The sequence below is a fragment of the Equus caballus genome, chromosome 7 (genome assembly GCF_041296265.1).
Source record: "Equus caballus isolate H_3958 breed thoroughbred chromosome 7, TB-T2T, whole genome shotgun sequence".
Taxonomy (NCBI): Eukaryota; Metazoa; Chordata; class Mammalia; order Perissodactyla; family Equidae; genus Equus; species Equus caballus.
In genome coordinates, this window is record NC_091690.1 from 84,003,834 (window position 1) to 84,022,188 (window position 18,355).

General features: G+C 44.8%; 1 protein-coding gene across 18 annotated transcripts in view; it reads left to right on the forward strand.

The window, feature by feature from the left end:
• The window catches only part of TEAD1 (TEA domain transcription factor 1), a 252,789-nt gene that overhangs the window by 45,803 nt on the left and 188,631 nt on the right, over positions 1–18,355 (forward strand). For 2 of the 18 annotated variants that reach the window (XM_070274799.1, XM_070274800.1), the window contains exon 1: positions 17,943–18,061. The exons of the other annotated variants lie outside the window; for them this stretch is intronic. The gene's annotated coding sequence lies outside the window, so the exon portion shown is untranslated. Of the gene's footprint in view, positions 1–17,942; positions 18,062–18,355 lie in introns of those variants that run through there. 18 annotated transcript variants of the gene reach the window in all.

Genomic DNA, 18,355 nt, shown 5'->3' on the forward strand with positions numbered 1-18,355 from the left:
ACTCGGTGAGGAAGGTCCCCATTCCCTTCTCCTGTTGGAACAGCATCCGTCTCTTGATGAGATGACTGGATCCAGGAGTACTCATGTTTTTTCTGGCTCTTGCTGGTGCCCACCATTCATTTACTCAACCACTGTTTACAAGTACACAGCATCCCAGGACCTGTTCTAGCGGCTGGGGACACATTGTCACTGTGCGGAACAAGAGGGTGATCACCCACCCCACTCCCCAAATTATAGAGCTTTCCCAGTGATGCAGGCAGACAGGCAAACAAAAAAACCACCAAGCGTACTTGGAGGCACATACGACCATCCCGCCCCTCATTCATTCATTCAGCCATTGTTGCAACAAGCATTTTGAACACTTACTGTTTTCCCAGCACAGAACATGTGAAATTGGGTAAAGGCTGGCATCCCAGGAATTATTTCAGCAGGAAAAAAGTGTCTGTGAATCACGAATCACTCTCTTGTGTTTTTCCATCTTCAACATTTTAACTCTTTGAGGATAAATGCTAATTTGAGCAAGTGCCATCTTCTAAATGTGTTTCTCCCCCTACATCCAGCAGATTTTTTGTGTGTAGGGAGATGGCTATAGGAGTTTGGGTGTTTGGGTTTGGCAGATGTTTGCATGTTGCATGGTTCTTAGATGTTTGCATGGCTCTCGATATCCCCGTGCACAAGAATTACCTAGGTGGCTTGTTAAGTAAAGCACCAGATTCAGGTGCTTTACCCCCCAGTGCTGTGATTCAGAAGCTCTGGGCAGGGGCCAACCCTCTGAGCTGTAACCTGCAGTGTAGGTGAGTCTGATGCAGGTGGTCTGGGAGCCATGCGTGGATCAGATTCATCCAGTGCTGGGAGAAAGTTTAACCTCATCATTTTATCAAGGAGGAAACCATTTCCCAGAGAAGGAATGGACCTCAGAATTAGAGGCTGCAGTGGACAGGATGGGCCAGGGCTTTGGAGCAGAGTGGGCTGGATTCTCATCCTGTCTTTGTCAATTTTTAGCTCATACAGCCTTGGATAGGTCATCGAGCTCTGCTGAGCATCCCTTCCTCGTCAGCCTGCCGTGCTGCCTGAGGAATGTGATTGGAGGGATCCAGGCAAAGCATCGGTAGACCGTCTCGGACTAGGTATTGCACTGTGCCGAAAGCCAGCATGTCGGTTGCCCAGATGCCTGATTCATCCTTTGAATGAGAGTTGAGCTGCTCCATATACACCCCATGATTTCTCTTTATTTCACAAGATAAAATGCTATAACCACAATAAAGGAAATGAAACAAAAGAAAAAAACACTTCACCCACAGGCTCACCATCCTAGCACAACTGTTTTCATTTTTCCCTTTAGCCCTATGTCTGCATGCAGGCATATTTCTATCCAGCTGTAATCAAATGTAGGCTCAATTTTGTATTCTGCTCTTTGCAGTAAACCTTAAGCAAATGTTTTCCAAATGGTTACAGAGTCTTCAAGATGATTTTTAATGGTCTTACAATCTATCATCCCACAGGCTGAATTTATTTAACCATTCATCTCTTAGTGGACATTTAGATTTTTTTTTCCTGCAGATTTGTGCTATTATAAATAATACTTAGAGATGGGACTTCATCTTTATTGTAGATTATTTCCTTAGGGTGAATTCCCAAGAGCAGGATTTCTGGGTTAAAGGGCACAAGCATTTCTTTTGGCTCTCAATGGGTATTGCTAAATTGCCTTCCAAAAGGGTTGTACCAGTTTGCAATGCCACCAGCAGCGAAGGAGGTACCAGGTTCAACATCTTAGCCTGCATTTGGTACTGTCATTTTTACAAAGATTTGGCTCAGTGGTGCCTCATTGTTTGATTGGTATTTCTTCGATTATGGTAAGGTTGGGTATGGCTTTATTATTAGTTTTTTAGATTTTATTTACTTTTTTTTTGTTATAGGTAGGACGTTGCCTTTTGACGTCAGATTTTTCTGCTTAGAATTTTTCAGATTCTTGAATTTTATGGTTAAAAAAGTCGAACCAAAGTAACCCAAACCCGGAACCCATCTGTATAATAAATGCTTGGACATATTTTATGGTTGGATTAGCTATTGATGATCTTAACTTTCTCGTGGGTCACCAGTTAAGAGGGCGATATTTGGAGAGTCAAGGGGCTTTTCCTCTTCTCCGTAGAGTCTGCTTTGTTCTTACCCTCCACCGTCCCCCCACTTCCTGCCCCCCTCCTACCCTGTAGGCACTGTTTTTGTCTCTTTGGAGATAAAACATGAAAGGATCAGCTTTTCGGTCCTGCTCCTTCAACTTGCAAAACTAAATTATGTGGTGCGGAACCAGGATAAAGAAAATCATAGCATTGTAACAAATTGCCTTTAACTACACTGCAGAAGCAGACGTCTCAGAATCTAGAAAGGTGTGTTTGCGGGTGTAATCTCAGCTTGTGGTGAAGGGGAGTCTAACTTGTTTTTCAAGTTGGTCTTGAATAACTTTGTTCTTTCTGGAATGCTTGCCATCCTCAGCATGACAGTTTGCCTGATGACAAACTCTTTCTCTCCTCCCTGAGCACTTAGCGCCGCTGAACTGGATTGTTTATTTGCCTGGGGTAAGTGATTGGAACACCCTCCCATGGCCTCAGCGCCCAGGATTGGATGGGTCACTGTTGTCCCCTGGGCACCCTGACAGTGGCCCCCGATGTCACGCCTCCCCCTCTCTAGACAAGGATCACAAAAAGGCTAAAGAACACGCACTCCCTTGGGCAGGAGACGTGGTTTCTGAGTGGATGGGTGCTCTTCTTGGGGAGCACTGCCCCAAATGGGGGACAGTCTGATGTTGGCAGAAGAGCTGGGCATATGTACCTAAGAGAATGGTGGCGGCTCTATTTCGGTTTAATTTGTTAATGAAACAAGACGGAGTGCATTTTCCCCTCCCGCACACCTCTTGGGCTGTTTGAGATGAGGCACAATTAATTTATTTGTACTGTCTGTGGAGGCGTATGCCAGCTAATGTAGTGCAAGGGCTTTTATCTTTCTGTTTGTAATGAAGAGGGGCGGGCTGCTGGCAAATGGACAAGGATTACTGATGACTCATTCTCGGACTGCAGAGTGCTTTCTTCTGAAATAATAAAATGCATACGCACATGGGCACACACACACGCGTACATACAAACCTAGTTCCTGTTTGAAATAGGCAGAACCAGTTTGGGACAGTTCAGGTGCCTCTGAAACACTGCAGGAGAAAGAAAGAAGAGGCAGGTGAAGCTGTTGTCCAGCTCCTTGGCCTGGCCCGACTGAGGGCAGGACCCCGTGCTCAGTGGGGGCCCTGATCTTCTGGGACGGAGACTCCGCCCAGCCTCGGAAGGCTGGCTCTTTTGTACTGTCCTCTGTGCTCCAGCAGGCAGCCTCCCGCCCCGCCGTTCCCTCCCACTGCCCTGCCACCTCCTGGTGGGGCCAGGCTGCCAGATGCCTGGCTTACCTGGGGAGCCTGCCCTTCTGGGCTGCTTCCTACCCAGGGTCGGGGGAAGCACCTTAGGGGCTTGGCTATTTGAGGCCATGAATTCTGAGCCTGTTTGACATTAGCTTCCGAGAGCGCTGGGTCCTCGCTAGCCTTCGCATGAGTTCGCCCGGCCTGGGCCTCAGCTGCGGCTGTGTTAGTTGCGTGTTGCTCCCACACCCCACTTTGACACGCTTCAGAAGAAATAGGTGATGGAGTAGCTAACATTGGTTTGGCCCTTTATAGTCTATAAGGCATTCTGGCACTACGGCTACTCTGTGAGTGGGTTATGCTGTTACCCCCACTTTGTGAATGAGGAAATCAAGGTGCATGGAGGTTAAATAATGTGTCGGTGATCAAGCAGCCAGCTGGTAAAAACCAGCTAAATAGTGAAAACCAGGACTTTGGAGTCCACAACCTGACCTTGTGATCTTTTTATGGCATTCATCCACTAAGGACACTAACATTTTCCATATGAGAAATATATAAATGATCAGCAGGGAAGCTATTCAAGAATTTTATAAGAGAATGTGAATGTTTCTGTAGTTCTGTGGCATAGCAGGAGGTTCATGGGATACTTTCTGAAGACCTGAAAGCAGTTTCTCTTGCCCTGTTTTGCACTGGTCCAGAGAAATAAACTAAAGTGTAGTCCAAGAAGTGTTCTTCATGTGTCAGATGGCTGGTTGAGCTGGTTGTGCAATGAAGGCTTAAATATAAATGTCGCAGTTGGTCCTGTCACCTGGGTATAAGCAACATGAATCACTATGTGTGGCCTTGTTGACTTTCGGAGCTGGAAGGAGCCATGGAGATTTTACAGACGAGGAAACTATGGCTGAGAGAGAGAGCGATTTTGTGTTAGGAATCCCATTCATTTATCCAACCATCCATCCGTGCATCTGGCAAATATTGGTTGAGCCTGTGCTGGGCTGAGAGATAAGGCTTGGGCTATGAATGAAACAGGCACAGTCCTGTCTTCAAGGAACTTACAATAGTGGATAACACGTCCAAGCAGGCCCTTCCGGTATGGTGTGTTAAGGCTTTGATGTGTGAAGTCGGGATACCCGGGGCGCAGTGGAGGGGCACATAACTCCGGCGGGGATGATGGGCAGGGAAGGCGTCCTTGAAGGAGTGGTACCTGCAGTGAGACTTGAAGGGTGGAGCTGAAAGTCATTTAGACATGGAGAACCCATGTCAACTGAGAACTGGGGCCTCCTAATTCTCATATCCAGTGGAAGTTGGTGCCGCTAAAAAGACTTTGTGTGCTTGGAAACAACAGGTGTTAGGCTCTGTGAGACTCAAGCATGTGTAAGAAATGCTCATTCTAGGCCCATGTCATGCAATATGGTAGCCACCGGCCACATGCACTGTTCAGCAGTTGGGAGGTGGCATCTGACTTGAGATGCTCCATAAGTCTACAGTGATCTCTGGACTTCGAAGACTTAGTATGAAAGGGGAATATAAAATACCTTATTAAGAGTTTTTTAATATTTATTACAGGTTGAAATGATATTTGGATGTGTTGGGTTAATAAAAGAAATTATTGAAATTAATTTCACCTGTTTCTTTTTACCTTTCCAGTGAGGCTGCTAGAACATGTACCATGACACCTGTGGCTCGCATTGCATTTCTGTTGGACAGCGATGCTAGGTGGAGAGAGGGGACACATGATGGTGATGAGAGCACAGGATTTAGAGTGAAGAGGTGTGAGTCAGGTCCCAGGGACACAATCTGTGGCAGGCGTTCACATCTCGGGACCTCCTTGCCCTTCTCTTTAATGTGGCACCAACAGCCTGACAGCTGGGGCTGAGAGTGAAGCCAGGATGCCTCCAAAAGCACATTCCATTATGGGCTGTGGTTCTCCTTCTAGTAAGACAGTTTAGGATAACGACAGTATATATACCACAGAATATACTGATATTTTAAAAGACAGCCGAGAAATTTGGCCAGTTGCACAATAAGAGGTTGGTGTGTGGGAAATGCATTCAGTACACAGTGAATTAGACACTGGGGGTGGATCTGTGTTGAGATGCTGTGGATAAGAAAATTCCGTTTCTGTTGCATTTGGTTTGCTCTGCTCCAGGGGTGGCCTCACCCCTCACTTCGGAGTTTGCATCCAGACTTTCATAGTCCTTGTTCCTTGTTTTGTTTAGTCTCAAAAGGCCAACAAGGGCTGTCCATTTCTTTATTTCTTTTTTATCTTCAGCTATTTAGTATTGTAATACTAAAACTCAGCACTCAGTAAATGCTGGATGAATGAGTTGTTATTCTATCAATACTTCCTGAAAACCTGGATATGTCAGGTATCTGCTGGGCTTCAGAGATGCTACCCTGAGCAGGACACAGCCCCTGCTCTCAAGATGCTCTCTGTTGGGACGGAGACAGTTCCCAGGTCAAGGGAGAGGACTGTGGGAGATATGGAAAGGGTTCCTAATTGCTAAGCCTGTGATTCGAAGGATGGCTCCATTAAACATAGCAAAGGAGGGAGCTAAGAGACAGTTATGGCCGCTGGGAGTACACTTTCTTAGAATCCCCTTTTGGGCGATGAAACTGAGGAGTCAAGTTTGCCTCGATCCCCCCAGCCCCTGGGGGTTTCCAGCGCTGTAGCAGTGGTCGATATTAGTATTGCACCTATAAATTGCACTTTTTGTTGTCAGTTTACAGACCCCAAAGATGGTACAGAACAGATAATCCTCCCCCATCGGGAGTGACCTGGGCTAATTGGAAGGCTCTCAGGACCAGGGGGGCAGAGGCAGTTTGGCGGGGCCCATCAGGGGGTATTTGAGTGGCATGAAGTAGCTGTGACCTGGCATAGAGGTGGCAGGCAGGCAGACAGTCATTTCAGCAGGAGATAGCATCTGATACTCATCCCTTCGGGCTAGTCTTGTAATAGCGGCAGATAAATAAGCTGCCTCCAGTGTGTTCCCAGAATATCTCTGTCTGCAAAATGTCTTTGAGGGGATGTTTGACTTGCAAGCATGTGGTTGATAAAATAAATACATTTTTAAAATGTAAACCTCTCTACGAGAGGTTTTAGTCTCTTCTCTCCCCAGGGAAAAATAAGGCCCCTCTTTAACCTCTTTTCTTCCCTAAGTGTAGAATTCCTGCCATGCTTTATAAGAAGAAATATTTTTGGAATGTAGCACCTGCAGAAATATAAAGGGGCTCTGCCCCAACCACTGGGCTTGGGCTATTGAGTGGGTGGTTTCTTGCCGGTTTGTGAAGAGATATCAGCTCTGACACCTGCAAAGCATTTGGGGAGCTGGCCCAGGGTTGGAGGAGCTGGGATTCAGAGGGACTTAAATTGTTTTTGGCTGAATTCTGTGGGCAGGCAGCTGTAGCAGGCGGCTCTCATTTTAGAGGAGCCTTACCTTTCAGTGACTCCTGCTAGAACGGGACTCGGTGCCTAGAAAAGTGCCGGCCCGATGTAGGAACTTAATATAGTTGTTGAATGAGTGAATGACTGAACAAATGAATGAATGAATGAAGCCCTTTTCTGGTCTTTGGAGATCTTGTTGGTGGATGAGTTCACCCCAGGCCTTCACCTCACTTCCAGAGGGTGATGTGGAGACCAGCATCAGCATCATGTTGTTAGCACATATGAATCACCTGGGCATCTTGTTAAAATTCAGATTCTGATTCAGTGGATCTGGGACCTGGCCTGAGAATCTGCATTTATAACAAGCTCCCAGATGGTGCCAATATTGCTGGTCCACAGGCTGCTCTAAAGTAGCAGGGTTCTCTTAGGGTTCAGTCAAGTCATTAGTAAATCTTTAGTGATTTAATGTTCCCAGCAGCACAAGGGATTGTGGGTAAAGACGGAAGCCTTGGTCCTAGTCTCAGAAAAACGTGAAGTCATAGTGAAGAATCAAGACTCATCCTCAGAAGCTGGAGAAGAATCAATTCATTATTATACTGTATGGTGTGAGATGTAGAATGTGGTGTAGTATAGAATCATAGGATCTTGGAATTAAAGTTGTGTCTGCTTCAGCTGGAGTGGGATCACTCTAGCTGCCCTATCAATTGGCCATCCAACTTCTGCTTAAATGCTCTCTCTTGACAGGAATATATCGTCTCTTGCTTGCATGGCACTTTATTGTTTAACAAAGCAATCTCACAGGCTTTATCCTGAAATGTCAATAGAACCCTGTGAGGTCGTGTAAATTTTACTGGCATTTTACAGTTGGAAACTGAGGCTTCTGGCGATTAAGTGACTTGTGCAAGGCTGTGTTCTTTCCATTGGTGCCTCGGGGATCTGAACCTTTGATTCCCAGTTGAATGTTCTTTTAACTGTACTCCGTTTGGCCCGATTTGCTGAGAGAGCAGAGAGGTAGATCCTAAGAGCTTGAGTGAGGATTGAACTTCCAGGAGAGAAAAGAGATGTTGTGGATTCTGGAGCGGGGCTGGCTGTGGCAGTGTTGGACGAACTGAAGTATATAGAGTAGAGGGAACTGTGAAGGTCGTTCAGGAGAAGCTAACCTGCTGCTCCATGCAGGCTTCTCTTACAGTGCATTCCCCCATAGTCTTAGCTAAGCAGCTAGAAGCACAGTGCTTTTGGTGGGGCGCTCACTACAACAAAGAGCTGTTTATTTCACTGATAGGCCATTCACTTAGGTTGAGCTGGGATAGGGTCTCCTAGAATCTTTGCCCATTAATCGTAATACCCCCTCTCCTGCTGGAGCCATACAGCACGAGCCTATTTCCTCTTTCTATATGCTAGCCCATTTAGATCTTTTCTTTTGAAAAATCTAAAATAATTTTTCTTACCAGATTTGCAATATATGTCCATTGTGAAACATTGAAAAAATATAGAGAAGCAAAAAGGAAAATTTAAAACTATCAATAGTTTCACCATTCTAGGTGATTAGTGTTTTTAGCTTCACACTACATAGTCTTCCAGACTGTTTTCAATGCAGTTTTTGATGTGTGTATGTTATTTTTACAAAATGAATTGTTCTCTTTGTGCATAATATTTTGTAATTTTCTTTTTCTTGTAAATAGAGTTGTTACTATCTTTCATATCAATAAATATTTATGATCCTAAAATTGGTAACATTATTTCATAATGAGATATGTAATTTATCCCATTTTGTCAGATATTTTGCCTGTTCCCTCTCATTTTTGGCAGTTATAGTCCATGCTGTAGTAAGTATTCCTGTGGGTTGGTCTCGGTGCCTCAGGTAAACCGTATCTCTGTTAGCTCTTCCTGCCGATGGAACGGTAAAGCTGAGACGAGTTTGGAGATGACTCTCCTGGCCCTCTCAGTTATTCATTCCCCAGCCTCATCATCCTCATTCCTCTTAGCATGTGGCTTCACACTCTTGTCTGCTCTCTGAAATATGCTCACTTTTGACCATTCATCCCTCTGCAGTCTCTAGGATTCAGATTTGAGATCTCACTTTCCTTCCTCTGAATGCAGCATTTCCAATCAGGGCAGCCTGAGACTGCATCAGTTTTTATGGCAGCCTCATCACAGTTAGTCATTGAACTTGTGTGCAACCCAATCCCTTAAGACTTTCTCATGTGATCTTCTCTACCCTATACTTGTGAGTTGATTTTTCTTTTTTCTTTTTTGGACCTAAGTGCATGATTTGACATTTATCCTTATTAAATTTCCACCTTGTTAAAGTCAGCCTGTCATTATATCCTTTGAGATAGTATCAGGAGTAGGCTCTATCATCCTTCATTCTCAGTCACTGGCAAATCCCAGTGTTAAATGATTCAGCAAATCCCAGCAGTCATTGACATCTCCATCTTCCTCACTCAATTGTAAGTTCTTTGGGGCTGAGACCATATCCTATTATTTCTCTTTAAAAGACCAGTCCCTACTTCTAGTTTATTATACGTGACCTAGTGGATACCCAGGAAATGTTGCCATGTGAATATTTATTTTGATTTAACTCCAGGGATGAGGGTGTGGTGATGGTATCACAGTGATGAAGAATGTAGAGGAGTCCAGCCTGGGTCTCTGGGGTAAGGAGCTTACGGTGAGTTTGAAGAGACAAAAACCTGAGTAACAGATGTGGTAAAGCTAAGTTCAGAGACTCTTCTGAGGTTGCTGAGTGGTTGACCGTTTTGGCTTGAGCTGATTGTTGAGATGGATCTTGATGTCTTCCGGACAGGCAGGCAGTGGAGGGCTTCCTTAGAGCACAGTGGATGAATGCCAAGGCAGTGAGAACCTGAGCTGGGACAAGAGGGAGGTCGGGGGAGATGTTTGCTGGGAGAGCTGATGACAGGAAACCACCCACCCGAGTTTTGATAATTGTGTTGAAGGATGATCGCATAGAGGGGTCTTATCTGACTCTTGTGAGCTGTAGAACAAAAGTCGCCCTTTCTTTTTCTGTTTGTATTTGTTGAGGTTAAGGCTCGCAAAGCTAAGACCTGGTGATTGATTACCTTAGATCAGAGGCTGAACTGAAACCAGAACCCAGGAGCTCAGATTCCTTGGCCAGTACTCTGGAAGCCAGATTCGTGGTGCGAAGGCAGCTGGATGGCTCCTCCGTTGACCCACTTTGGGGCCTGCCTTGGTCTCCAACAGCATTTCTGAGTCTCAGCCCCTCATCTGTGAAAGGAGAGTAGTACCATCCTGCTTGCCTTTTTGGTTTGTTGCGAAACACACGCAAGACAGTGCTACTCTGAGAAGAAGTAAGCTCTGAGCAATGGGCTTCGGACACAGCCACTTTTAAGTAAAGGCCTGTCATGTTGAATGACAGTGAACTTCGCATTTCTTAACCTTAAGAGTGTTAAGGGGCAGGAGCCTGAGTGTCCCAGCTCCCTGGAGTGGCTGTGGTCTTTTCCAGGCCTGAAGGCAGTTCTGGGGCCCCTGCTTCCCACCCTGGAACAAGTTCAGCTCTTCTGGTCAGGGCAAAGGCCCTTGTTTACTCAAAAGGAAGCCTTCCCCTAGGAAGAGAGAGAGGTTCTTTAGGGGCTGGTCCAGTTGCAGGGAGCTAAGCACCTCCAGCCCTGCCCTGATGGTCGTCTCGGAAATTTCAGGGTTTCTTCACTGGATGGGACCTTAGTTATTTGTGCAGGATGAGCTTGCAGGTTTCTGAGGTAGATACATGATTTCTTTCTCCTACTCTCCTCCGTGTACATGCTGGTATCTGTCACACTTGCCTCAGTTACGAGGCTAGTTTATATTTATAGATGCATACCTACTTAAATAACACAAGTGTGTATGAGAATGTACATTTATATAGAAACGTGCGTTCAAACTGGATATACAGAAATACACAAACACACACCCTTAGTTTTTTTTTTTTTTTAGAGAAAATGAAAGATCTAAGATTCTATTGAAGCTTGGTTCAGTCTTTCTTTTGTGTTGGTCAAATGTTAATGTGCTGCAATTATTTTAATTAAGGAAAGGAAGTTCAAACTCCGGCGCAGTGTCGAGAATCTGCGGCAGTCCAGCACAGTGTAACCAGCAGAAGTTGAAACTCTTTAAGTGTCTGGCTCAGGAGTTTTGTTTTCTTTTCCAGTTTAGAACTACTGACAGCTTCCATCCCAAAGAATGGTCATCTTCTCCTTTCTCCATAGTTAGCCAGAGGATTCTGTTTCCCTGTCCCTTTGTCCCAATTCCTTTTGGGCTCATTCACTCCGCGTGTTGTCTGAGTCAGCACTGGGTAAGGGGTTTCTGCAGGAAGGATTGGAAAAGGGAGAGGAAGAAGCAGAGGAAGAAAAGGGTCTTAGCGCACTGCAGTGGTTCTGTGTCATTCCCGGTCCCTGCCCCAGACAGAGGTAGCTGCGGGCAGAGATGGGGTTAACACGTTTGTTGTTCCAGGCATTTCCATGTATGCTATCTCATCACTACCCTAGGAGGGAGGGAGCACATGAGGACACCGAGGCGTGGCGAGGTTGAGTGCATTGCCCTGGTCACAGCTACAGATGGTGGAGAGTGTTTTCAAACCCAGGCCTCCATCTTAGAGTCAGGCTCCAGCTCACTTGGCAGATTTCTGCCACCCTCCCTGCCTGCTGACCTGCTTTATATTTTTTGAGCACCTACTATGTGTTGTGTACTGTTATGGATTCTGGCGTTACAGCTGACGTGTCTGCCTCTCAGTGGACTGGGAAATCTTTGGGGGAGAAGCATGTTTGTTCTTCGAAATCTTTCTCTCTCTGGCACAGAGCCTGGCCTCAAGTTGGCTGCGTACCTGCTTCAGGCTAATTGAACGAATGCTTCTGTGTTTTTTATGACCCCCAACTAAATTATAGCAGTCCAGGTTCCTACCACTTCTAGCAGTCTCAGCCAGCCCTACAGAAGTAGCACATAGTAGGCCATGCTTGATCCAGTCTTCTCAAGAAGTGACTAAGGCTGTCCCTCAAGCACTGCATCAGTATGTGTGAAGTGTGAACAAAAATCTCCTTTAAAATGTTAATATGATGGTGATATTTGTTACTCTGGCAGATAGCTTGCATCTCCGATTTCTATGAATCAGCACATAATGTCCTGAAATTCTGAATGCATCCTCTTTTCTCTCATTTACCATTTCCATTCAAAACCGGAATAGGTGAGCATGTTTACAACCTATTAAGACCAGAGTTTATTTTTTTCAAGCCTTTTTTTTTTTTTTGGGCCATTGCCCTACCTAGAACAAACTATTCAGGAAACACAGGTTTGTCTGGTAGCAACCTATCTTAAAATAAAAATGAATTCAATTTAAAGAAGGAATGTGGAATTGATAATGTCACTTGTATTTAGGATTTTAGATATTCTGTTGAATTCAGCCAGTTAGTGTTGTAAAGTGGGATAGATGTGATCAGCTCTCTTCCTTTGAAGATGAGATGTATCAGTGATTATTCTCAAACCTAAAAAATCGGGTATATTCACTGTATTCTGAGTTTCAGATGAAAGTATAACCCTCAAAGCTTATTGAATGATGCTTGAACATATTGATTAAACATAGAATTTTTATCAAACCTGATGATCGTATGGGATGTGACTGGGCTCCAGCTGGAACCTTTTCTTTGGCTCTTACCCACTCACGGAGAAATCTCATAGATAAAGCAGAGGAAGGAAAAAAGCAGGCAACGGGTCTTTGAGACAGACAGCTGAGGGAAGCTTGCTTCTCTTTTAAGTGAGTCGTTATGAAGGAGAATATATTTTCTTTTTAACGTATACCTGTAACTTTCTTGTAGGATCTACTTTTGAAAAGTACCTTTAAAAACATTTGGACAAAATTACAATCACCGTCTTTTATTGTTTTGTCAGAGATAGTTTTGCTACCGTTGTCACTGTCCATCTCCAAACCTGTTTTCATCTTGGAAACTGAAACTGTGCTGTTAGACAGTAACTCCATTCCTCTCTCCCCTTAGCTCCTGGCAACCACCATTCTACTTTCTGTCTCAGTGCGTGTGACTACGTTAGGGACCTCATGTAAGTGGAATCCTTCTGTATTTGTCCTTTTGTGCCTGACTTATTTCCCTTAGCATAATGTCTTCAGGGTTCATCCACGCTGTAGCATGTGTCAGAATTTCCTTCCTTTTTTAAGACTGAACACTTTTCAAGGTCCCATTTTATTTTAACCCCAAGTGTATGTATGAATGAAATGTTCGCCAACCAACACATGAATTAGCCCTCTCTTTACTGAGAAGTCATTTATGTGTTGTCCCTTCCTCCCTCCTTCGCTCTTCCCTCTCTCCCTTACTGGTTATCTGTCACTTGCCAGACCTCGGGCAGGTCACCAGAGATCCAGAGAATACCTACCTGTGTCTGCTCCCCCCACCAACTCGTGCTCTCTCAGGGAGGTAGACTCGGACAGTTACCAAACAATGTCGGTGAAACAGTAGTTGTATGTTTAACGTTCTGTGAGACTTTAGAGGAAACGACAAGTGCTGCCTGGGAGAGCCAGGGCCGGCTTTGCTGAGGGGGTAGCCGTTGAATTGGCCTCTGAAGGGTGTGTGGGTGCTTCATGACTGCCTAAGGGGAGGAAAGACGCTTCAGAGATGAGGAGCAGCATCGCCGCGGCTGCGAGACTTGTCTCTACGCATAGTTGGTCTAGTTTGGTAGTTATCAATTTAGACTCCAGAGTCAGACTTTCCGCATTCAGATCCTGGCTTTGCCACCTATTGGAGTGATGTGGGCCAATTTATTTTCTCTTTCTGCGTCTTAGTTTCCTCATTTCTAAATGGGAATAATGATAGTACTTTTCTCATAGGATTGTTATGAGGATTAAATGAATCGACATAGCAAGTGCTCCAACAGGGCCAGGTTCCGACTACGCGCTCTGTGTCAGCCACTGTTACTGCTGCTGGGAGGGTTAGGGGAGTGTAGAGTCCTTAGGCCTGCCTGAAACAGGCTACGGTCTGTGGGTGCGTGGTCTGTGGGTGCGTGCGCGTGCTTGTCCGAAGCCTGTGACTAGACACAAAGTTGCAGGTTGGTTGGGTGGATCCTGGTGATAAGGAGGATTCAGGCATCCCCAGATGTCTGACCTCTGAGCTTTCTTTTGTCTTCAAGTGCTCAGAGATCCCACCTTGTATCTGACGTTTACTGAAATTTTCTTAAAAAAGGAATCATTTCTTAAAAAGTACAAAAATGGTAGAACATGAAAAAAGTGTAAGACAAAACCCTGTAATGTCAGAGGAACAATTTCCTTTTTATTTTCGCTTAATTTCTGTAGATGTATAAAACTGAAGTTGTAATTACATATGTATGCACCCACATTTACATATACACACATATATATGCATATTTTATACAAGTATACCTATAAATGTATACGTGTACATATACACGCACAATTTTGTGTTGCTTTTTGAAATCAATATTCTTTGAGAAACTTTCCCTCATGTTTCAGTCTGTTCTTTTTAATTTTTCTTGTAAATGGATGCAGTTTTCCTCTACATTCAGACACTCTGATTTTCTTAGTCATCCTGCTATTCGTTTTATTATAGATGATTCTATAATGTATATCTTTGTACTCCTCATTTTTTCCTTCCATGGGAATTTTCTCTTTTTTTTTTTTTTGGTCATTATTACTTTTATTTAGAAGGTTTTCCCCCTGCCTTAGTGATGTTCATGGATTTCATACAGAATATCGCACACATTTCTACCGATGTGCTACTACGGGGTTCATCTGGGTTCAGTATGAGTTGCTTTTTTTTGTTTTTGATTCTCTCTTTTTGATAAGTTTCTCGTGTTAGGATTACTAAATCAAAGGATTCGAGCCTTTGAGGCTCTTAGTAAGTGCAGTTTGGATCTTTGCCTCCACAACATCACTCACGCATTTCCTGTATCTCATTCACAACAGGTGTGGCGATTGCCTTTCAAGGTTTGCTGATTAGGAGGTTTAAAACACCACCTTAAGTTTGCTTGAAGTTGCCATTCTTCTCCCTCCTAGCGAAGATGCATCCTTTGTCCTAGGTTGTTCTCCTGTGTGGCTTGTCCGTTCATCTCCTTTTCTGGTTGTGTTCTTGATATTTTCCAATACCAATTTGAATACTTTATTTACCATAAATATTAGCTTTGTGTTGGAAAAAAGTCCAGGTGCAGGAAATTTAAAAAGAGAAGGAGGAAAGCTCTTTCCCTGCCCTGCAGTAGCGAGGCTCCCGTCCTTGCCATTCCGCTTCTGGAGAGGGAGAAGGAAGTGCTCCTGCTCGCCATGTGCCAGCTCTGCTGGGATCACAGCGGCCAGAGTCTGGACTCTCCAATGGCCTTGCTTTTCAGCTGCCTTTTATTGTGAGCAGAAAAATAGAGTGACTGTCCATTATCTCAGCTCTAACAGTGTGCTCACTTCATTCACAGAGTCTTTCTACTCTTCAAGTCCCAAAAGCATCTAGTACAGAGACAGCATACAGTAGGCAATTTATTTTCATCTGTCATAGATCAGAGGTTGGAATGGATGTCCCCTGACGTCCTTCTCCCCGCTCCAGTCCCCTCCATGGCATTCCTGTTGTTAAGAGATCTCTCATCTATTCCTTGATTACCTCCAGTGATGGGAGCTTCACTATCTCAGGAAGACAGATCTTGAGCTCAAGCTGAGATGGATCTGGGTTTGAATTTCTGTTTGACAAATGACTTAATGTTTCTGAACTTCATTTTCTTCATTATCTGAATAATGGATATAGTGATATTACATCTCTACCGAATATAGTTGTGATGAGGATTAGAAGAAATCATAAAAGTAAAGTCCTGACCCCTGTGCCTCACAGCAGTGTTGCATAAATGTTGAATCTTAACGTGAATATCATTTCCATTTACTACTACAAGGTATTTCCTTAAACTTTTGCCTTTATATTTGATTTAATGAGCCAAAAATATTTTTATATCCATCGATTAGAATTTTGATGATTTGGCAGAGAAGCTGCAGCTTGCCTCCATCTCCAGAGCGACCTGGAATTGGAGTCTGTTCGTCCGTAGTGGGGATGTGTGTGGGCATTGTCTCTGAGCTGATGCCCGTGTGGCCGCCGTGCCCGCTGCTGGGTGGGCAGTGCCGTGGTGCTTCCTGCCTAGCGCCTTCGTGGTTTTGAAAGTCTGATTTTGCAAGTGCCTTGTGTGTCCTTCCTCCCTTTCCTGGTGCTGTTCCTGCCCTGGCATCCCCAGTAGAGGATGGACAGAAACATTTAGAAGAAATGAAACTCTGCTCCACTTACTGGTTGTCTGTTCCCTTCCACAGCTTAGCAAAGAGAGCTCAGGTAGGGAGCAGCTTCCACGTGCACAGCAGAGTGCCCAGCCCCCACCTGTTGCTTTTATTGGTTATTAGTTACAGGTAAGCCAATGCCAGGGTGGTCTGGGCACAGGTTTGTCTGTACTTGACTCTTCAGCTTATCCCTAGATTGTCGCATTTCGATGTTTTTGCTTTAGCTTGCTGAGAATATAGTAGATGGTCTGAGAGTTCCTCGAAGTCTTCTGTGGTTTAAGCAGGTAGCTTTCATTCTTGGAGAACCAATAACACTGGCCTCAGTACTCTGTTCACGAACCTTGTGATTATGATGTTCATCTTTGTCTAACCCAGCTCACTGCTTTGTAGAGAGTAACTTAGTGGGAACAGCCCCCTGATAGGCATCTTGGGAAGTACTTCCTATTAATTGTCCATTTCAGTTTTAAAAATAAAATGTTAAGTGAATTTAATGAATTTAAGAAACAGTGCTGAAGGGATGGTAATTCAGATTTTAAATAGTGGTCTCTGAGGAGCTGTTGGCAGGGGAGAAGTAACGTTTTAAAAAGCAGATCTTGAGTTATAAGTTATCTGTGGATAGGGCTGATGTGTAAAATATTTAACAACTGGTAGGGTCACTGACACAGTGGAAACCATCGGAGGCCCCCAGTATGCCAGGCACTGACCTTTTACTTGTGGGGTATGAGGAGGCCAGGGTCCACTGGGAGAGGCACAGGGGCTAAGGGGACAGGGGCACTCAGTGGGCTGGGGCCACTGACCCTTTGCCAGGTGGGATGGAAATATTTCAGTATTCTAAACAACCAGCATGGCTGCACCTGTGAGGTACTGGCAGGGGTGGTGTGGGGGGTGCGAGCAGCATCTGGATCGTCTTTGGCGGGTGTTCAGAGGTGCTAGCTGGGTTCCTTGCTTGTCTTTTCCTCCGTCTCACTGCTGAGGGACTTCTGCTGTGCTAGGCCTGATGATCTCCCCATGGGCGCTTGGAAGGTGTCACTTTAGAATTTAGGGTCGTCTCTTGGAAAGCACTGGGACTGTCCTTTATTCAGAAAACTAGTGTGACAGGCACAGTCCCTGCCTTCACGGGTGGGGTCACCGTCTCCACCAGTGGTTTCACATTTTTCCTGCCGTTGGAGTCCAGGAATCTGTCCTCAGGAAACAATGGCAAGGATTTGCTGTAGCAGTGAAAAGGTGGGCACGATCTAAATGTCCAGCCTTGGGGAAAGAGTCCAATAGTAATATATCCATGACACGGCATACTATACCTCTTATGAAAACCAAGAATACAGAGAATATTTCAGGACTTGGGGAAAGGCTGAATGTGAAATGTTAGGTGGGCAATAAAAGAACCCCAAACTATAGGGAATAATAATAATAACGTCAGTTATTAAGAAAATACATCAAAATGCATTGTTAGCACTGACTTGTTTGGTAGAGGACTATGGGTAAAGTTCGTTTTCTCATGTGTGTGTTTTATATGTTCTACTTTTTTGGTCCTCTATGGGTGTTAACTTTACAATTGGACGTGTTCCATAAATATTCTATTTTTAAAATCCAGTGTAAAGTTTAAAAAACTATTGTATAATGAGCGGCCGAGTATGTTGAATTGAAACTTGGAGAAACACATTTGGAGGTTGTGTTTCTTGCCTGTAAAGGAAGCTACTGACTCGGTGGGATCAAAATAAGAGCCCAGGTCAACCTCATGGCCCTGGACCCGGCTCCTCCAGGCTTCCAGGCGCAAGGGTTCCCAGAGGCCCTAATGGGCTTGTTGAAAGGCGCTCTCTACTTGGCTTCTTATTAATGTCCCTCCCGAGCCGTGCTCTGCTCTGCTGGCTAACCTTGTCAGAAGGTTACCCGTGGCTCTCCAGGGCTCGGCTAATTTTAAACCCGGGCGGCCGGTGCGGTGGCGTGGCATTGCCCTGCGGAGACACGAACAGCTCCCTGGGAGAGCGCTGGGGAAAGATGAGCCGAGTCCTTGTTTTTTTCTCCTCCTCCTGTAAGTGACCAGGCACGCTGAACAAGCAAAGAGAGCTGGGATAATAATGAGAGCTTTTATGGTAAAAATCAGGATTGTTACAGGTCTCTTAGCAGTGGCAGTGCCTGTTGGTAATCGCGCGGTGTGCTGTGTCCTGCATGAACTGTGTGAATTCTGACAGCACGAGGAGGAGCGAGGCGGCTGAGACCCTTTCTTCCAGGAACTAGACTCTGGCTGTATTTAAAGACAGGATGAAACTACTGTTATTTTCACTATTTATATGGTATTCTTCTAAATTTACAGAACTCAAACTCT